Raw genomic sequence first — 22,024 nt, 5'->3', positions numbered from 1 at the left:
TTCCTTTAATATCTCAAAAACTACTGAACGGATGTCACCTTTTCTACCAAAGTGTACTTTCTGGACCAAGACCTTTCTCCCTGCCAAATTTGGCGTAATTCCGTTCAGCAGTTTGACCTGTAGCCTTGTCTAAAGTTTCCTATGGAAAATGCATTGAAAAAACACGTTTTGGGACACCCCATTTTTCTCAGCCCCCCTTGACCAATGACCCCTAAACTTTCAAGATAGGAGCTGATCAAACAATAGAAACGTTTTAGAAAATTTCATAAACATTCATCATATGATGCCAAAGTTATAAACACACGGAGGGCTCCAGGAGAGAGGCCGTGCAACACCCCTCTTAACATGAGTGAAGCCCCGGGACTGCAGTGTTCCCAGCGGGCCCCCACAGCCTCATTGAGCCCCCGCTATTTGTTTTAAATAAGTTCCGTACGTAGAGACTGGCAGCTAGATTCATGAAAGGAAATTGCGCTCGCAAAGGGCTAGATTCTGAGAATCTGGCCCTTTGCGAGCGCAATTTTTGCATTTGGGATTCATCATCCCAAATGCAAAAATCGCTATTTGCGAAATCGCTTATTTGCGAGGAATTGCATTTAAGGAATCTCTATTAGAGATTCCTTAAATGCAATTCATTAACCAATTTTAAATTGCGAATTCGCAATATTTGGCCGCTATTTAGTATTTACCACGAAGTCTGACTTCGTGGTAAATAGCGAAAAAATAGAAAAAAGCACTTTAGTGCATTTTTCTCTGTTGCATGTTACACACACAAATGTACTTTGGACATGTGTGTGCGCAACACCTGTGTACATTTGCATTTCAGGGGTGCTACAGGGTGTCCTTTGGACACCCCTGGCACCCTTGAAATCGCTATCTTATTTGCGATTAGCAAATTGCTAATCGCAAATAAGGAATACTCCCCATTCATTCCTATGGGCCTTTAGTCCCATAGGAATGAATAGGGAGTATTCCCTATTGGCGATTAGCAATTTGCTAATCGCAAATAAGGAATGTGTAGGAATCGCAATTTATTTAGCGATTCCTACATGAATCCCGTTTTGCAAGTCCTTAATAGCGATTCCTTAATAATCGCTATTAAGGACTCGCAAAACGGCTCTTTGATGAATCTAGCTGCGGATTATTAGATTACTGCAAGGAGAGTGTATGGTGAATTTATAAATGCGGGGGGATTGGCGGGGTATTTGTATAAGTATATATGTTGGCGCAGCCTAGCTCCGACAACAAGCTTCTCTCTAATTGGCTGCCCGCCAGATGCCAAAAACTGAAACTTCAACTTTCCATATCTCTGTATAGCTACAGCTGCAACACTCCACTGAATGTGCAATAAACATTCATATCCACACAGATATCTCATGTCCACCTTCTTTCTTGTGTGGAACTATGGATGAATTTAGGGTCAGTTATTCCCCATACCTTTCATGTTGGCCATGTTGTGGGACTTAGCTCATAGAGTGACACTTTGGATTTTGCAACCAGGGTGGCAGCAGCACTCTAACACGGACGCCCGCATCCAGTGTTGTCCGATTTTGTAAGCTTTGTATAGCCCACAGCCAACCACAAATTAGCCCAAATAGCCCAATATTGCTATTTTAAGGAAGAAGGGGCAGGGACATCGTCATGCAGGCAGTAAATGCATTGGAATTGATGTTGCAGTAGGCTGCCAAGTACATCTTTGTCTAGTAAAGTGCTTTAACTAGCTCACCATGGCTGTACATAGTTTTATTTGTTGTTGTTTTGCTTTAATAAAATGTTTTATATGTAAATCCATACATGACCAAGATTCTTATTTGTCCAACCACACAAGTATCTTCTTATTAATGGTTTGCAGAGGGACACTTGCGGGCCCAAGGAGGGTGTTGGGGGTATGCTGGTGATGTGGGAAGAGCGTGCATTACCTGCAAATGTGGGGAGACGAAGCGTGAAAGGGGTATCTCTCACAGACAGAGCTCCGGTATGTTTTCAGAAATGCCTCGGACAGATACCAGCTGATGGACTGAATCACAAAATGGCTTTTCAATGCTGATATAGTGCGACTTATGAACAGTACGCACCCAGGTTCGCAGAGGGGCAACTGCGGCTAGTGTTGTCAAGGAGTGGAAGTCGTGCTGCCTGGTGCTCACCTGTTTCTCCTATATTGTTAACAAATCTTAAAGCTTCACTGCGTCCATATCATCCTTACACAGAGCTCCGGTATATTAAATTGCCCCCGGAACCTTTCTTTTATATTTCCACTCGATGCGAGGCACAAGCTGGCTGCTAACACTTCCTGATTTGAAGTGTTAGCAGCTAATCAGAGGACACTTTCTGCTTTGAAGTGTTAGCAGCCAATCAGAGGCAAGCTCGTGCTCAGGAGTTGGCTTTCTGGACCAAGACCTTTCTCCCTGCCAAATTTGCTTCATTCGGGTCAGCAGTTTGACCTGTAGACTTGTCTAAAGTTTCCTATGGAAAATGCATTGAAAAAACACGTTTTGGGACCCCCTTTTTCTCAGCCCCCCCTTTACAATCATCCCCAAACTTTAAAGATAGGAGCTGATCGAAAAAGAGAAACTTTTTTTTAAATTTCGTAAACATTCGTCAAACAATGCCAAAGTTATAAACACATGGAGGGCTCCAAGAGAGAGGCAGCGCAACACCCTCCCATAATGAGTGAAGCCCCTGGACTGCGGAGACCCCAGTGGGCCTCCACAGCCCCAGCGAGCCCCCGCTACTTTTTTAAAATAAATTTTCCTGAGACCTAGCCCACCCTGGGGTCTCATTAAACTAAAACGCAGGAACCCGTGAACCCAGCGCGAATTGCGCTGATTTTTATAAAAATGCTTTCTTTGACCCTGGGGCTCCTTCTGAGACCCCCTAACCATGCCTGTACCTCTGCGAGTTACTACGCTGCTGTTCTTTTGGGAACAGAAGGCTCGTATTTCTGCCTCTATGAGTTGAGCGTTCGGGCCGCAGTTGTCCCTCTGCGAGCCTGGGTATAAACTGTTCATAAGTCTCACTATATGAGCATTGAAAAGCCTTTTTGTGATTCAGTCCGTCAGCTGGCATCTGTTCGAAGCATTTCTGAAAACATAAGGGAGCTCTGTCTGTGAGAGATACCCCTTTCACACTGCCTCTTCCCACATCAGCAGGTAACGCACCCTCTTCCCACATCACCAGCATGCCGTCAACAACAGTTTTGGGTCCGCAAGTCTCCCTCTGCGAACCACTGTTGGGATTGCAGCCCTTCCGGTGCGACTTCTCGGGCCCACACTTTTGCGAGCCAGTCCGCCAGCTTGCAGGTCTCTGAGAAGAGATGCAATGGAGGCAACGATGATGTAGATCGGACACCTAAGACTACTTCAACATCCCCCAGTAGCAGCTCCTTGTCCGCCATCCCGCTCACCCCCCAAACAAATGTGACAGGAACATTTCTATATGTGGAGCCTAACAAATAGGCTGGTGTTGCAGTGTTAATAAAAAAAGATGGTTGTGAGGTGGGACAAATACAAATGTTAGTCATGTATGGATTTACATATAAAACAACAACAAATAAAACTATGTGTGTAAAATATTTTATTAAAAGACAACAACAAATAAAACTATGTACAGCCACGGCATGTCATCCCATGAAACCTTGTGAACCACAGCCTGGAAGAAAAAACGAAAAATAAGATGTTGCGTTATGCATCCATTAAAGGACAGAGAACGAGAGGAAGAGTGAGATACAAGGAAGAAAGAAAGAGAGAAACAGTGTGAGATATAGGAAGAGAGTGAGAAAGAGAGTGAGGAAGAGAGAGAGAGAAAGAGAGAGAAAGAGTGAGAGAGAGTAAGAGAGAAAGAGTGAAACAGTGTGAGAGAGAAGAAGAGAGAGAGAGGAAGAGAGGGAGAAAGAGTGAGAGAGAAGACGAGAGAAAGAGAGAGAGAAAGAAAGAAAGAAAGAAAGAAAGAAAGAAAGAAAGAAAGAAAGAAAGAAAGAAAGAAAGAAAGAAAGAGATACAAGGAAGAAAGAAAGAAAGAGATACAAGGAAGAGAGAAAGAAACAGTGTGCGAGAGAGGAAAAGATAGACAAAGTGTGAGAGAGAGGAAGAGAGAGAGAGAGAGAGAGAGAGGAAGTAAGAAAAAGAAAGAATGAGAGAGAGAGGAAGAGACAGAGAAAGGAAGAAACTGTGAGAGAGAGAGAAAGGAAGAGCTGGAGAGGGAGTTTTGATACTGGAGAAAATCTTTGCAGCTCACCTTTGTATCACCGGTGTGTCTCCAACCACGTGCCGGGACATAGTGCACTGTCAAGTTAAGTTATGTGAAAGATAGTATAGAATTAGTATTTGCAGACTACATACAACTGCACATACGTAATTCTCTGTTTCGGCTCTGCGCACCTAGGCTGCTGCATCCCATCCACTTCTATTGCCCAGAGGTGTCTAACAGCCTCTGCATACCCAGGGCCATATTTTCAAGAACGGTGATAAAATTATCGCCGCTTTAGCAGCAGGAAACTGCCGCAAAAGCAGCAATAAGGGGCTTGATAAAATGCCCTTTGTGAATTACCATAGAAGCCCAGGTTTGATGTCCTTCACACCAGAACCTGGCTTCTATGGGAATTCTCAAGAGCATATTATCAAGCCACTTATCACCGCTTTAGCTGCAGTTTCCTGCCACTAAAGCAGTGATAATGTTATTGCTGTTCTTGATATTATGGTCCCCAGTCTGCTGTAGCCCATACACTTGCACTGGCAGAGGTGTATAACAGTCGCTGTGCACCCAGGCTGCTGTACCCCATGAAATCACACTATCCGGAGCTGACTGCCTGCCACTGCGCATCCAGGCTGCTGCGCCTCATCCACTCCCACTGGCCGGAGGTGAGTGCCCACTGCTGCACAAACAAGCCTCTCTGCTCACCTTCTGTCACCGGTTTGTGTCGAAGAGAGTCAACCACATGCTAGCCGTTGCGTACATGCCGTCATTCAGACTGGGTGTTGATTGTCAGAATGGCCATGCATCATCAAAAGTTCTACACGTGTTCAGCTCCAGCGGTGTTAGGGGGAAGTCAATGTGTGAATCAGAGCCTGTTAGATAAAAAGCAAGATAAGATTGTGCGTTAGGTGTCCATCAAAGAGAAAGAAAGTGTGAGAGAGTGACACTGGAGAAAATCTTCGCAGCTCACCTTTGTGTCACCAGTGTGTCTCCAGCCACGTGCCGGGACATACAGCACTCTCAATCTCCCGCATCTGAAAGATAGTACAGAATTAGTATTTGTAGGGACGCTTTGCTGTGACTGCTTTGAGAGGACGCTGGGCTGCGAGGCTTTGTGTTTTAATTTGCCACTTCTCGCGGAACCCGCTGCGCGGGTTCCGCTTCGCTGGATTGCCAGCTCAACCACCTGGACTCCTGTGTGTTTGCTCCTGGGGTTTGCCGAGGGTAAGGCAGGGCTGCGAGCAGAGTGCTAGCGCCAGCCAGGGACTACCTGTCCTAGAAGCACCGGCGGCCGGATCAACTGCACCTGGGCTGCTCTCCCCGCCTGCCCCTCCCCTTTACCCATAGTCCTATAAATTTCTTAGGGTAACCCCGCTGCGCGGGAGCGAGCGGAGCGACCAGGAGAAGCCCGGGACAAGGGCGGGACAGTCTACGACAGTCCGCGACTGGCAGAGACTGGACTGGGCCAAGAACGCTGTCAAAAATACTAGTGAGGTAATCGGTTATTAACGGTAGTTCATGACATCTCAGTAATTACTGAAGGATATAAGGGGAGGTTTCACACATTTTTGATAGTAGCAGCTCCTGGAATATAGGCTTGTTGTACATCTTGGGCCATTGTGTGTATCCATAGTTGTTACCAGTATGTCTAAACAAAAACAAGGTACACTACCTGCAAACACAATCGATAATTACTTATTTCAAGTGGTCACCAAGATTAATAACGATAGAAGGTCCTCTCTGGGACTGAGCCCAACCTCTAGCACCAATCCAATCGAACTACCTCTAACTAACCTCATTGATTCAGAAAATATTAGTGAAACATTGGTGCCCTCCCAAAATATGTCTGAGAGCCCCGCTGATAATGTGACTCCACCTACCACTTCTAGTAATACTGAGGAGGTTGTTCAAGCTAGTGTTGACCCGGACTTACAAATTGTGGAGGATAACACCTTAACTCCGGTACCTGTCCCTGCGCCCAGGGTGACTAAAGGGCCTGCGAAGGGCCAACCCAGGCGCGGTGGACTTCGTTCTAGTAAGAATAGACCCGCAACTCCACCTCGGAAAAGTAGTGCAGAGGACACAGGGGGTGAGGACGAAGGCACTATGCTATGGGATGAAGCCAAAATTAAAAAACTATTGGGAATATTTGATCAAAAAATGAGGGGCATAATAAAGCCACTCTTATCTAAGATTGACCATCTTACAGATAAGGTTAATAAGCTTGAGGGCCTCTTGTTGAATACTAATGAATGCTTGGGGGAACTGCCAAACAAGGTAATAGATAAAATAGAGCAAACAAATCTCAGGGAAGATGGAACTAGAGGAAATGGGGATACTCTGATCCAGACTCCACCACTCATCCCTACCCCTTGCTTGGCAATGAACAGTAACCTCCCTACAGACCCATTAATTAGTACCGAGACTAACGAAGATCCTCTTATGGAATCTGGACCAATGGAATTAGTTGTTGAAGCTTCCCCATTGATCCTTGTCCTAGCTAATGTACCAATTTTGAAGTACGGACAGATAGAGTCTCCCCAATCACTCTTAAGTAAAGCCCTATACTGGCTAACTAACAATATGCATATCTCCAACTGGGGCAAACAAAAACTGTCAGATGAACTACTAACTGCCAGAAGGGTAAAATGGATAGGTAATAGCCCAAAAAGATTTGCATGCGACTGTGTTGTACTTAATTTTAGAGGACCGGAAGTGTTGCCTGAAATTCTACCCAATCTTCTACCCCCACAACGTAGAACAGCGGAAATTATCCCTCTTACTCTTGACTTCTTCTATAGTAGGAGAGGTTTTATTGCTAAACCCAGTGTCCTGAGGACCAAATGGACCACAGTGTCACATAGAAGGGGTGGGGGTGAGAGCGGGGGCGGGGTTGGAGGTGCCCGAAGATGTGACTGGGGTATAAACCTCGAAAATAGATTCACCGCCCTATCAAACTTAAATGAGTGCGACTGACTCACTCATCAAAATAATATGTTAGGACACCCAAACCCTGTGAAAATAGATAATGGTAACATTAGTAAGGAGGGTCCTTTAGTTCTGATACAGTTAGACAATAGTAAGCTCACATCTGATAGTAGGAAAAGTGTGGGGAGATTATTAAATTTGGAGGGGCATAGTAAATCAGCCCGGGGTAACGACAGTGATCCAACAATTGTATCGCACCTGGATGAAGCACGGGTTGGCTCTTTAAAATCGCTAGCCACAAATATCTCATCACAGAATCCAACTGTTAGCGATCTTCCAAGATCAGTCCAAACAGGGTCTACAGGAGATAATCAATCACTGTCCTTCATTTCCTGGAACATTGCAGGGATAGCGAGCAAAGTCACATCACCTGATTGGTGTGCCTTCATTGACCTGTATGATATTATATTACTCCAAGAAACATGGTCACTAAGTCCTGTGCACCGGGTGGGGTACCTCAATTTTTTCATCCCTGCAGTGGCAAATGGTAAAGGTAGACCTTCAGGTGGTATGCTGATCTGGATTCGTCAATCATTGAATTGTACGATTAAACAAAAAATGCTACCTACTGGGGATATCCTGTCAGTCATCATTAGATGGAACAATGGTGAAGGCCTAGCCCTTTTTAATATATACGCTAGGGGGGTTAAAGGGGGAAAGTCCTCAGAAGTAATAAAGGTCCTTGAACAGGAGCTGGAATCCCTGCCCATAGAACAGTGTATTATCATTGGGGGGGATCTAAACACTACTTTCGAACCCCTGGGACAGGAAGATAAATTCCTTGCTGAGGAAGAGGACAGTAAATGGGGCATCCCCCAGCTTGAGATTGCTGCAGTCAAAAGATGGAGTACGGTGGCTATTCAAGTGAAGAGCCTCTGTCTACCCAGAGGGCTTAGAGCCGCAAATGGTCGCACACTCTCTGACCGTGCTGGAAACAACACGTTTGATAATGGGCGGGCATGCAGTAGAATTGAATATTTCCTGATAGATATCAGGGCCTGGAATTAACTGATAGACATGTCCGTAGAGAAAAGAATGGAAAGCGATCATAATCCGCTGTGCATGGTCTTCAAGCCCTACATAGAGGAAAGGGAGGGAAGTCCAGAAGATGAAAGGATGACCCTGGATTTAGTAAGTTCAAATAATCAGCGCCATCTAAAATGGGGAAAGCTAGTAGAGGATGAGGGGAAGCTAGACGAACTTAAGAAAGTAGCAGGAGAGGAAGTAAACCGCCTAAACTCTCTTTTACGTAACACCAACTTCCGAGACATTGTGATGGAGGCCCACAACAAACTTTTTCTTACACTTCAAACATTCTTTTTAAAACCAGCAAGTAGTAACAAGGGTAAAAAACACCAAAGATGTCAGGGGTGGTATGACAAAAGCTGTAGACAGGCACGGCACAAACTTAGTAGAGCACTCAAATTGGGGAATGCTGCTGCTGTAAGAGAAGCTAGGGACGTCTACAGATGTACACAAAAGCAAGCAAAGAAGCGGTGGGACGAGGAAATATGGTGTGAGCTTAAACTTGCATGTGCGGCCAAAGACTCAAAGGTATTTTGGTCTAAGGTAAAGTGGGGTAGGGGAGGGTCGGCTGCCTCTCCCCAAAACCATGTTGCCGTTGATGATTGGTTAGAATTTTTTAAACCACAATATGCTTGTAACCAATCGCTAGCTTGTGAAGCCCTGCCACCAACAGTTTATTGCAAGTGCAATGTATTTAATGAAGAGGATGTAAGTCTTGCCCTTGACTGTGTAACAGGGGGAAGAGCGCCTGGCATGGATGGTATACCGGCAGATGTTTACTTAAATGATAGAAATGCATGGTGTAAATACTTTTTTTGGCTTGCCAATGCTTTGGCAATGGGTGGTGAAGTTCCCCTGTCCTGGAAAGGAGCGGAAATTATACCTGTTTTTAAAAAAGGGGATAAATCCCTTCCCTGTAACTATAGACCAATCAGTCTAAAAGATTCTGCCCAGAAACTGATGGGTCGTATGGTTCAGAACAAGCTTCAAGTATGGATTGATGAAAATAATATTCTGTCTCCATACCAAGCAGGGTTCCATCCTTTGACAAGCTCTATAGACCAGGTTTTTTATTTTATTGCTTTGTATTGGAGGAATGTCACCCTAAAAAATGGTCCTTTGTATGCTGTCTTTGTGGACCTAAAGTCAGCTTTTGACTTGGTCCCTAGGGACAAGCTTTGGAAAGTCTTAGCCGACGCAGGGATTAGCCAGGAACTCCTCACACTCATTATTCGATTGCATGAAAATAACTATGCCAAAATTAGATGGGGGTCGCAGGGAGAAGTAACTGAGCCCTTCCCGGTAGAGCGCGAGGTGAGGCAAGGTTGCGTACTAGCGCCCACACTGTTCTCGATATACATAAATGGCATAGTAGACTTTCTGAGAATGTCCCCCTCTGATGCACCAATATTAGCTGGCTCGCATGTTCCCGTCCATATGTTTGCGGACGACACGCTTATTTTATCACGCACACCAAGCGGTCTCCAAAAGGCGGTAAATGCATTCGGGGAGTTCTGTGACTTGCGAGGTTTAGAATTAAACACTAGCAAGACAAAGTTTATGTGCATGAACTGCCGGACACTATTTAAGGGTACAATTACCTATAAAGGCACACCCCTTGAGCAAGTAAATGCTTTTACCTACCTTGGAATAACTATTCAGGGGAACCTGAAATGGAAGACTCACACTGATACTGCAGTACTAAAGTTTAGTCAAATAGCAGGAGCATTACTATTAAAACATAGAGCTTCTCTAACTAAACCAATAAATTGTGTGCTTGAGATCTATCAAATGAAAGCAATAAGTTCCAGTTTATACGGTTCAGAGTTATGGGGATTTAGTAACCTAGTAAACCTGACTACAGCAGAAAATACGTTTCTTAGGGGTTTGGTAGGGGTGCCGCAAAGTACGCCTACTATTCCCCTAAAACTGAATCTTGGTAGGAAAAATATTGCGGACCTAGCAAGGTTGCGTCCACTGTTATATTGGAGGCGGTTAATGGTGACCCCGGAGCTAGCCCACTATGCCACAGCGTTGACTGATGTGGATTCATTTGACCAGTTTCATAAAATAGCCTGGTTGAAAGAACTACGAGGGTTATTGACAGAGCTAAAACTAGACCACCTGTGGGGTAACCAAGATGTGTCTTGTTTTCCCTCAAAGACCGAGCTAAAACAGATGTATTGGGAGATGGTGAATTTTAGAAATTTTACCAAAGGTACTAGCTGTTCGATGTCGAGACGTTTTTTGGACTTAAAAATGTCTCCTCCGTGTGAAGCATATTGGGACTTGATTGAGAAGCCCCATGACAGAAAACTATACTTTCAGTTTAGAGTTGGATCGCTCCCAGTTAACGTGTTTAAAAAGAAATGGTCTACATCTTGGGATGAGCATTGTTACCACTGCAAAGATAAAGTTGAGCATGTCTCCCATATATTGTTTTGTTGTCCTTTATATGCAAACCCACGGCATAAATGGATAAGACCTGTCTGCCTCAATATGGGAACACGTAACCAAGCGACGGCACTTAGAATTCTGGAGACGGATTGTTCTCCATTGTTCGTAATTGCTGTTGCAAAGTTCTTGTCCTGGACTTGGGTGATCCGAACATGCACTTTACTAGGAAAAATGCTGTGATGTATTGTAATGATGACTATATTTTTAATAGAGTTCTTATTTGTGAGTAAAGATCAATGTTGACCTTAATAATGTTCAAAAGCATATTGTATTCAACTTATAAATGTTTAATTCTTGTTTTAATTCTTTTGTATGTAGATTAGTATTTATTGTATAGTGATAGGGTGCAATTGCTTTTATGACTGATGTCGAATAAAGCTTTGAAATTTGAATTTTGTAATTGTAGGAAAGACCAGTATGCAAGAATTAAAAGACAGAGACGGTAATTCTCTTGATGTGATTTAATCCTCAGAACATGTTTTGTAAGTAGCAAGTATAAAGCAAGAATGACTGAACCCACAATAATTTCTACCTCCCAACCTTCTTACATTCAACACATTACGTTCTCAAAGTGACGCGAGGCAGCCACAAGCTGTGAGAGCCCACAGTTGGAACTCAGCACCGGCCCTTCGGGCATTGCGCCAGTGCTCGCATTACCAATCCGATGCTGTGGCAGAGTATATACGAGTGTGTATGCTTAAATCGCTCTGCTGTCTTTCTGCATTCAGGGTGCTGTACCCCATCCACTCCCGCCACCCAGAGTTATCTGCCTGGCGCTGCGCACCAAGGCCTCACTGCTCAACTTTTTGCGGTCAGAGTACCCTCCACATCATGCAGCTCCGTTATGCAAGGTAATAGGTCTCACACTCATCATCGCAGGTTGTACACTCGCTCAGTGCTTGCGGTGATACTAACTCAGTAAGAAGTGAGGCCATGTACTCTAAACTCTAAAATGGCGTTGAGCACATGCACCCGGTCTTTTATATTAGCATGGTCACGTGACCTGTGACACCTCTGCTGGATGGGTGTGGTGTGGGTGTATACCAGCTGTGAGGGAGTGGCTGTGGCATCAGTGTTGCCAGATTGGGCTAGATCACGCACAACTGGGCTATATTTTTCCAGTTGTGTGGTACAATTTTGGTTTGTGCTAGTTGCCAGATTATAAATATATAATAATAATCTTTATTTAGATATAAAACATATCTTTAAAAGAATTTACAGATTCACAGCCTGACCGAATATTAGAATAAAAACTTCTAGGAGTAACAACACAATTGTAGATATAAAGGCACGATCCATTAACAAACATTATAAAAACAGGGATTTTATCTCATAGTGTATATTAAAATCACAAAAATTGAAACAAGGCGCCAGATTGCATTGGATATAACCAAATTATGCCTAACGTTGCTGAGAATGATGCCAGTTAATACTGTTTTCGGTGAGAAAAGAAAGATTGAGCACTTTAGCATGGTCTCCTTAAGTTGAAGATGTGATATGCTCGCTGGATAAATTTTATAAATTTTATGTTTAGCACTGTGTTTTCCGGGTTCAGAGCTGCCATGATGGCTTGCCTGCAGGACCGAACCCCCAGCCTATTCCATTCTAATTTTAATCCGGACCTGCGTTCTGTGTTAAGGGCTGGGCAAAGGCAACTTACATGCAACATGGTTTCCGCCGTTTCCCCACACCCTCTACAAGAGAGATCTTCCGATGTACGTCGCCATGATGGTAAGTCCTGCAAGAAACGCCAGTCACCCAGTCTGATGGCAATAAAGCCGCGTTTCGGGTATAATGGATATGTGCTGGCCAGATAGCAGGCTGGGACTGGGTGTCTGTAGGAATTTATAGTGACCCAGGCATGGCTACGTTTCAGAAAAAGTGCTTTGTCAGTGAGACAAGAAATCATTCTCACACATTTTTTTATAGCTTTTTTAAATGCTATCTGGCCTGGGTTTAGGGCCCACAAATCGCTTGCTGACATTTGGTTAATGGCATCTGTAAAAAGTCGTCCGTACAAACCCCCCGGATTTATCTGGCTGATTTCTTGCCAGACTAGGGATTCTAAAGTACCTGGCTCAGCTTGTCTTAACTTGTGACACAGGTTAAGGTAAGCCCCAGTGGCTGAGGCCTCATAGTTTATTAGCCCCATCTCCAACCTGATCTGCGCTGCAGAGGCGGTCTTTGGCAACCGGAGCACCCCTTTGTAAACTTTAGTGGTCTGTTGGTTCAGGGTTGTGTTCATTTTACCACTGAAAATCTCAACACCGTAGGATAAAGTGGGGCCAACCTTTGCTCTCATTACCTCCAAAAGGGGAGCTAAGGTTGGACCGGAAAGATCTTTTGCAAGTTTGCCTAGTGACACCATTAGGGTCACTGCTTTAACTCCGATCTCTCTACGCTGTTTTTTGTAGCTACATTTTGAGTCCAGGTGGACGCCTAGGTATTTATAGGACTGGTCAATTTCTAAACTAACATTATTGAATGACCAGCCGCCCCCTGTGTGTCGTTTCTTACCGAATGTAAGTACTTGCGTTTTCTTTAGGTTAACCTCGAGTTGGTTGCTGATCGTATAATCAAACAGTTTATCGAGGAGTCTTTGTAACCCTACCCTGGTTAAACTAAAGAGAGCCAGGTCGTCGGCATATAAAAGATTGCTTAGAGTCATGCCACCCACCTTCGGAGAGTGACTATTAGTGTCGTCTAGGACCGCTGACAGATCTGCTACAAATAAGTTAAAAAGAAGAGGGGCCAGCACACATCCCTGCTTCACTCCTCTAGTTGTCATTATTTTACGTGAGAGATGTGTGCCGGTCCCCAGCTTCACCCGCACCCACGTCCTAGTGTGGAGCTGAATTATTCCCTCTAGTAGTTTCTCTGGAATCCCCCACATCTTTAGTTTGGCCCATAGGGCCTCTCTGGGGACTCTATCGAATGCTGCTTTGAAGTCGACAAAGCAGCAATGAACTAATCTTGAGGTTGCAACTGCCCTGTCGACTACAGTTGTTATTGCTAGCAAGTTAGTACGGGTTCCTGAGTGTGCCACAAACCCTGTCTGGTTCATTGGCAAAAGCTTGTTGTCCTTTACCCATAACCTTAGGTCCTCTAATAGGAGACCTGCATAATGTTTTGCTTCAATGTCCAGGAGGGCAATGAGTCTATAATTGCTCGGGTGTGCATGAGATCCAGATTTATAAATTGGGTGTATTATGGCTCCCCGCCATGACTCTGGGATTGTGGCTGTTCTTAATGCGTAATTGAAGAGATTGGCCAATGTTCCTGACCAGAGGGTAATATCTGATTTAAACAAAGTTTGTGGCAGGCCGTTTGGGCCTGGCGCCCCGTCAGATCTTGCTTTTGACAATAGATTCGAGACCTTTTCATGTGTTATACTCCACGAAGGACCATGCCCTTGGCTGGTCTCAATTACGGTGGTGTTTCCAATAGGGCTTGGATAATCAGGAGACTTAAAGTGATCGAGCAGGAAATTTGCCCAGTCTGATTCCGGGATATTAGCCGACCCCGTACACACTGTTCCTAAGCTGGTGCGGTTAATAAGCGCCCAGAATTTCCTCGAATTTTTTTGCTTACTTTCCCACACCAGTTTACTCCAGAATTGGTTTTCGTGTGCCCATTTGTCCTTTTTAATCGCTCTCATGAGTGATTTTTGTGAGGTTTGATAATTGGATATGCAATCACTGTTTCCTGGGAATTTGGCCAGTGCCCGCAGGGCCTTATTTCTCGCTTTCTTTAGTGACTTCGTTGTCTGAGATAATGTAAATTGATGCATCGAGGTTGCCCTTTGGGCTTGATGCCTTGCAGGGAACAGATGAATCAGATGGGAGCATAACATGGACCATTGTTCAGTTGGACTGGCCTCATGCTCCTGGCCCAGTCTTATTATGTCCGAGCTTGCCTGAAGAATATTCGAGCTGATTTCTTCAGTCCACTTTAGGCGCTTTAAGTTTTCTGTGTAAGTTCCCTGAAGTGTCGATGGTGCCTTTTTGTGATACTCTGGGTTTATGTTGAAGACTGTGACCTGGGGCCTGTGATCACTTTCAATTCTTGGGTGTATTCTAAAGTCAATGATACAATTTAACAGGGGTGCGGTGCAGATTGTGTAATCCAGATGCGATTGCTTTGAGCCGTTTGTCCATGTCCACTTTGGTGGAGTGTCCCCGGGTGTTCTGCCGTTGATAACAAGATAACCTGCACTATAAAATTGGCTCACGCATAGGTCGCCTAGATTAGTTTGGGCTTGTATGAGCGGTTTAGTTTGCTTTGTGGCCTCGATGATTTGTATTAGAGGGGGGCCATCATTATCTGCTATGTTCCCCTGAAATAGGTAGGTGTTAAAGTCCCCAGTAACTATGCAGTCTGAATTGGGTTGGTCCGTGGCTAAATCGTTCATAATCTCAGTTAGACGAGCCAGATGGACCTTTTTTGTGCGTGTACTGGGGTTAATGTACACATTTAAGAGAAAGAGGGGACGGTGTTTCCGCCAGGGATCGATCTTGACCGCTAGGATCCAGTCTTCCTTAAGGGGCCATCGTGTTATTCGGGCTTTTATAGAGTTTGATACATAAGTTGCCAGCCCGCCTTTCGAGTGGCCAAAGCGACTGTCCCTGGTTGCTGGATTCCATGTCTCAGTGAACCCGAGCACTGGACACCCCTGTAAGGCCCAGGTTTCCTGTAGTGCTATTACTGAGTGGTTCCCCAAGAAAGATTGCGTGTCTGGGTCCCCAATTTTTTGGTGTAAGCCGCTTATGTTCCAGGAGCATAGTAGGGTAATTTGTTCTGATGGTGAGTTGGATGCTGCTCCTGACTGTGGTGGCTGAGCTGGAATTTTTGTGCCGATTGGCATGATCATAGGATTAGCTGGTCATTCGTGGCTTTTATTTGATAAAATTGCTGGGAGCCAGTCCCATCTTTGGCCAATGTCTTTGGTGGCTACATCTCTGGGTTGGATGTTGCAGTCTTCTTCTGGCCCTAAGGCATTTTTTAGAATTGAGTAGGTTTTTTCTTGACCGTTCTGCCTTGTTGTCCTAGTTTTTTTCGGTGATGGTAGTTGGTTGAGGAGTGTGATTGGGTAGCCCGGCAAAGAGTATGGGTAGACTCGAATACCCCATTCCCTTAAGGTTGGTTTGTTGTTCAAAAACGTGGAGGCCCACTTTGCCTCCTTGAATGTCACCAGAGTTACCTCCGATGGTTGTGTTCCTCTTGGTGGGAGGAACTCGATAGCCTCGATTTCATCCGATACTAAGCCCATGAATCCAGGGATCCCCTCTATCAGTTTGAGTATGTTTGCTCTGTTGAGGATGTCATGGCGGCCCTTTGATTTATATTCTGGGGCTAGTATGATGCAAGAGTATGATGTAGCATTGGCAGTCTCAGTTTGATGGTGGCACATTATGTTTTTATTAGGTCTCGATCCTTCATTTTGCTTGATCTCCTGTGCTATCGAGTTGGTCTTGGTCTTTGGCGACCAGCGATGATTTGTGGGATGATCTGGTCTCTGAGTGTGAAACGTTTTAGTCAGATTCTGACCCGTCATTGCAACGTCACCCTGAACAGGGGGTGTGACGTACCCTGTTTTTGGAGACACTTGGGTTTCTTTGATTCTGGATATCCCTTTTTCGTCTTTTGTTGAGTCCTTGTTTATTGAAGCCGGGCCAGACTCTTTTTTGGCTACTCGTGTTGAGGGATCACTTATTTCCTGGGGACTCCCCATTATGGGATGGATGTTAGTAACAGGTAGGTCCTCTTTTGTCTTGGGCGCAGCAAGGTTTCCTGGCAAAGGTGGAGCGTCTGTCGCACTCGGTGCTTGTTTGCTTGATGCCGTTGAAAAAAGCGGGTAGTATCCCGGGTTGGCAGCAGTTCTTGGTGCCTTGGCCTTATTTCTTTGTTTACGTTGGTGCTTGCGTTCTCTTTTGCTTAGCTGGGGTTCAAACCCTGACTGATCGTCCTGGGTGGTGAGTGTCAAACACTGGGGACTGGCCAGTGGGCCCTTCGGAGAGTTAACCGAACTGGTGGTACCTCTATTTGGCGACCCCGTCTTTCCCTGCTCAGCTTCTGCCTGGCCAGGTTGTGTGAGACCTGGGGTTGGTTGGCCCCTTGCCTGGTTTAGGTGAGAGTCTATGACCTCGGTTGGCTTAGTGCCTTCTTTGGCAACTGGCTGGGAAGTGGCATAATCCTGGGTCCAATATGATGACTTTTGAGTTGGAGCTCCCGGTGTGGTGCCTGTGCTGCTGCCCCTCAACTTCCTTACCTCCTGTAGAACACTGGCCAGGAAGTCAGGGAGCGATGATAGAGAATCGATTATTGGGGAGCAGCAGCATACCGACTGAATTAGTTTTGTCGAGGCTTGGGCACCCATAATTAGATTGTTCAGTTGGTCTAATTTATTATCTATCCCTGCCGTGAATACGGCTAGCGTGTTTAGGAGATCAACCTGTACGTCCAGTTTGTCCGAATGGTAGTGTAGGGCGTTGACTGTTTGTTGAAATGTCTGCAAAAGTTGGGGCCAAACGCTGGAAATTGTTTGAACATCATGATTGGAGTTTAAGACGGTAGGAGAGTCATTTGCAGGGTTTTGGGTATCTTTAAAAAGATAGGACAGATCTGCTAGGGGCTGGTCACTTGGATCGATTTTAGTAGGGGTCTTTTGAGACGGGGGCATAGTTAGTTCGTATGGAGCAAATGAATGCAGAACTGTGGGCGATGGGCATTGGCTTGGCTCCGTCAATTGAGCGGTAGGGATACTAATTAGGTGAGGGATTTGAGCAGAACTATTGCTCAGTGTGGTGCTTTGGGCGTGGATTTGAGCACAGATTATCTTCCGGTGTGGGTCCGGCAAATCTTCTGTTGCGGAGGGAGAGTCTTCTTCTCCTTGGGAGGTTGCCAAAGTACATTGTTTCTGGGTTTTTGTTGTGGAACCAGTCTGTGTTTTCAATGGGCTCGTCGGAGAGGTTTGCGACAGGAGACCACCCTGGGTGTCTGACGGCAGATGGGCCGGTTGCTGGCCCAAAGCCCCACCCGAGAATATATTCTGTTGGCTGTTGAAGTTACATGGTTCTGGGTTGGCACCACCCCAGCTTCCATGACTTCCAAGACTGGGCAGTGGTTTAATTGGAGTGGCGCCAAAGGTGAATACCTCCCTGACTTGAGCTGACTTGATGTGTTCGCCTTCCCAAGGGTGGGCGTTCGGGTTTTGTTGAAGAGGGGAAGTTAATTTCCACTCCCAGAGTGGATTCCTGCTCCTGGTTGCCTCCTGGGGCTGAGACTGTTAAGGAATTTTGGGTGTAGTTAAAAAATAATTTAAAAGATCCGACTGCTTTCCTTCGTGTGGTTTGATCTTGGTTGTGGCCTTTTGGGAAGAGCTGCGGCACCCTTCAGGTGGAATTCCGTCTGCTGGTTGGGTTTCACTGGCTGGATGGGGGGCCATCGCCGATATCGGTTGCCTGGGCCTTTTTCGTTTTGGGACCGATACCGCCTTCCTTACTTTCCCAGACCTCATCTTTGTTGTGGCTTTTTGTTGCAGCACTGGTCTTCACGCCGGGGCAACAGTAAGGCTGCAGGTAAATTCCTCAAACTGTAGACCAAGTGATAAGAAGGACTCTAACTGCTCACCCCCAGCTCCCAGCTCTCTCCACTCAGGGAAACAAGACGTGACTCCCTGCCGTACTGGGGGGCTCTTGTGACTCTGGCTGGTCTGGCGGTACTTGCTGCTCGCTTGCTGCGCAGTCTCATGCAGGTCACGGGAGGAAAATTTCTTCTCCCTCCCTGGGCTCACTGACTCCTCGCTGGATGAGCACCGAATAACCCTGTGTGCTCTCACTGTTATTCGCGGTTATTATATATATATATATATTCTTGCTCTACAGACTCGGTTCCTTGCAACCCCTACTGCACTCGAAGCTTTGCGCCCCCCTGCCGCTTCGGGGGGTCGAGTCCTCCACTTGGTCCACTCCGCCCTCCGTGCAGGAACCCAGGTGAGCAGACTCGCAGACTCGCAGCTGCTCACTGTCCCATCCGCACAGGAGAGAAAGGCAAGGGGCTGAAAGGTTCCTTGTGGATCGTGGCTCCTCTCCTTAGGTTGGTCAAGCCCCCGTGGGGCTGCGACGAGATGGAGCTTTTGCAGAGGCTAGGGTGACGACAAGAGAGACGGCTCCTGTGGGGACCCGCTGTTCGTGGAAGAAAGCACTCAGCCGCTCCTGCTGAGAGAGCTCCCGCTGCATCAGGGGTCTCCCGTCCCCCGTCCCCAGTTACTCAACGTGCCTGGAGCTCACTTGTGCCAGCACAGTTTTGCCTCTCAGTTTCGCAGCCTCGCAGCTCGCTCAGTTCGCTCAGCCACAGAATCGGGACCTGGCTTCTCTGGCGGCGGTGGGCGGGCGCGGTGCGGGGGGGGGCAGCGGCGTTGTTCTCACAGTGCTTTGGTCAGCGCTCACGCCCGATTGCACCAGTAGCCTCCTCTCCTCTCCTCTGCTCTGCTCCGCTCGCACGGCGTCTGGCTTGCTGGCTTGCTGGCCCCTGTTCACCTATTCCCCAGGGTGCAGATTGCAGCTCCTCCTCCGCTGACTGTCTGGCTGGATGCGGGCAACCAATTCTACTGGAAAGTTTTGACTGGGGACAGGTGTTTTGCCAGGGGTCCCGACTCACAGGACGATCCTCGGGCTAGCTCGCTGCGCCTCCCGTCTCTGTCGGGCCGTTCCCGCCAATTCCGCTATTTTTTAACACCCTCAAGAAGCCCTCCAGAAGCTCCCACAGCTGCCCCTGGGCAACTCGCTACTCGCCAAGGCTCCCGCCTCTCTCGGGCCGTTCCCGCCGTTTCGGCCGTTTTCGGCCGTTTTCGGCCGGCGTTTACTGCGAGGAGCCTGTGCCTGGAAGCCGCCGCCGGTACTCACCGTTGCTGTCAGGGGTCTCTGTGAAGCGGTGGTCGGCGGTCGGCGGGCGGCTCTGATGGACGGCAGACACGGACTGTGAGGCTCTGTGATAGTGTCCGTCCACTGCACATGCGCGTTATATATATATATATACAAAGCTCCAGCAAAGTAGTATGTTACAGCGCTTTATTAGCCAAATATTTACTTGGCATACTGCTGCAACATCAATTCCAATGCATTCACTGCCTGCTTGACGCTGTCCCTGGCCCTCCTTCCCCAAAGTAGCAATATTTGGCCAGTTTGGGCTACTTTTAAGTTGGTTTTGGGCTATAGAAAGCTTAAAAAATCTGACAACACTGGATGCTGGTGTCTGTGTTGGAGTGCTACCTTCATTTGGATTGTAAAAGTCAAAGTGTCACTCTGTGAGCCAAGTCCCACAATATGGCCAACATGGAAAGTACAGGGAATTACTGACCCTATATTCATCCATAGTTCCACACAAGAAAGATGGTGGACATGAGATATCTGTGTAGATATGAATGTTTATTGTACATTCAGTGGAGTGTTGCAGCTGTAGCAATACAGGATCATGGAAAGTTGAAGTTTCAGTTTTTGACACATGGAGGGCATCCAATTAGAGACAAGGTTGTTGTCGGAGTTAGGCTGCGTCAACATATGTACTTATACAATCACTGCGACAATCATCACGCACTTATAAATTCAGTATACACTGCTCGACTCCTTTTTATTACCAGGGTCACATGTCCAGTGTCGTCCGTGGTGGATGCGTGTGGGGTGATTGTAAGCCAACCCTCCGGGAATAGTTGGTGCTGGAAACAAGTACAACAGTAATCATTGGATCAGACACAGATATTTAATCATAAAGGGTCAATGATTAATGCTGCACTAAGGTACGGGCACCAGATATGAAATAATACAGAAAGGATTCTATTGTAAAGGGTTCATGATAATTTATTAGTAACTTCGTCCAGCTATAAAGAAAGGTGCAAGTATGATCTCTGCCACATCACATCTTACATCGTAACATTCTCCACCTCTCGGGTACAGTAGTCAGCACAGACATCAAGGAATGTTTTTAGTCACTTTGTCTTGACAAAGTTCGAGGACATAGAGTACAATTCTCTCTGTAATAAATAAAAAATGTCTCAATTTAAAGTGTGGGCTCTTCTGACCCCAGTGTAGGTGTATGGAACAAAAGATGAAACATTTATGGAATACACTGTCGAAATATGTAAGTTTCAGGGTCGTTCATAGGATCCAATTTCTCGATGTGAAAGCATCTTCAAGCTGAAGCTGTACAATTTTTGCTAAGTGTCTTCTCCTGTGAAATTCCCTTTCAATTCTTTCAATTCTGTCTTCTCAGACTTGATAATAAATGATGTGACATTGCGAGCAACAGCAATTGAGTTATCTGCAACATATTGTATGTCCGCATCTTCAAAATCACCGGATTGTAATCATTAATGTACTTTGATTCTTCTCTTATTTTTATATTATAAGTATTTTTGGGTGATTTTCGAGTGATAGTAAGCCTCAATGCTGACATGACGATGACTTATGGTGCACTGAGTTAGTAGTACCTTTGGTTCTCAGCGTGTACGTACCCTGGGATAATGCATGGTCCGGGAGCCACACTCAGATCAATCTTTTTTGTCTATTGAATGCTGCCTCAATTACGCCTCTTGGCGATGACTCACGGTTCACTGATTTATTTAGTAGTGCCTTTGGCTATCGGCATGTATTACCGTTAGTTGTTGTTTTCATTTGTGACAAAAAAAATGTTGTGGAAACTATTGCTTGTAAACTGGGGATATTGGATGTTTTCACTAGGTTCATAATGAAGTGGTTATTTAACTACACAGAAAAAACTATAGGTTTAAAGAAGAATATAATTAGAAATTAGCATTTAAAAAACACTGAAATTCACTAGAAAAGCCATAGGTTTCAGGGATGTTATAGTTACAAATTAGCATTTAAAAAACCTTTGAAATTCATTGAAAAAACATAGGTTTCAGGGACATTATAGTTACAAATTAGCATTTAAAAAGCCTTTGAAAGTCACTCAAAAAAACCATAGGTTTCAGGGACGTTATGGTTAGTCAGAAATTTCACTCATATAAAACCATAGAAATTCCACTAGTTATGTAAATGTATGTAAATGTATTGGCATTTATATAGCGCACTACTTACCCGTAGGGTCCCAAGGCGCTTCGACCGCTGCGAAACCCTTCCTGGCTTCCCTGAGAGATGGTCCCTTAATGGGTATCTCCAGGGTGAGACCAGGCATCCCCGGCGGTCTGGTGGGGCCGTTAGTGAAGATGAGGCAAGCTAATGCCCAGAGTTGCCGAGTGTGATCGCTGATCAGAGTGGGCACCGAGGCGAGAGAATTATCGAGTCCGCTGACCCTGGTCCAGAAACCTGCCGCGCCGGGAATCGAACCCTGGTCCCGGGCCGTCCTCTGC

Source organism: Lissotriton vulgaris, chromosome 6, assembly GCF_964263255.1.
Source record: "Lissotriton vulgaris chromosome 6, aLisVul1.2, whole genome shotgun sequence".
In the NCBI taxonomy this organism is placed as follows: domain Eukaryota; kingdom Metazoa; phylum Chordata; class Amphibia; order Caudata; family Salamandridae; genus Lissotriton; species Lissotriton vulgaris.
This window is presented reverse-complemented; position numbering follows the sequence as displayed.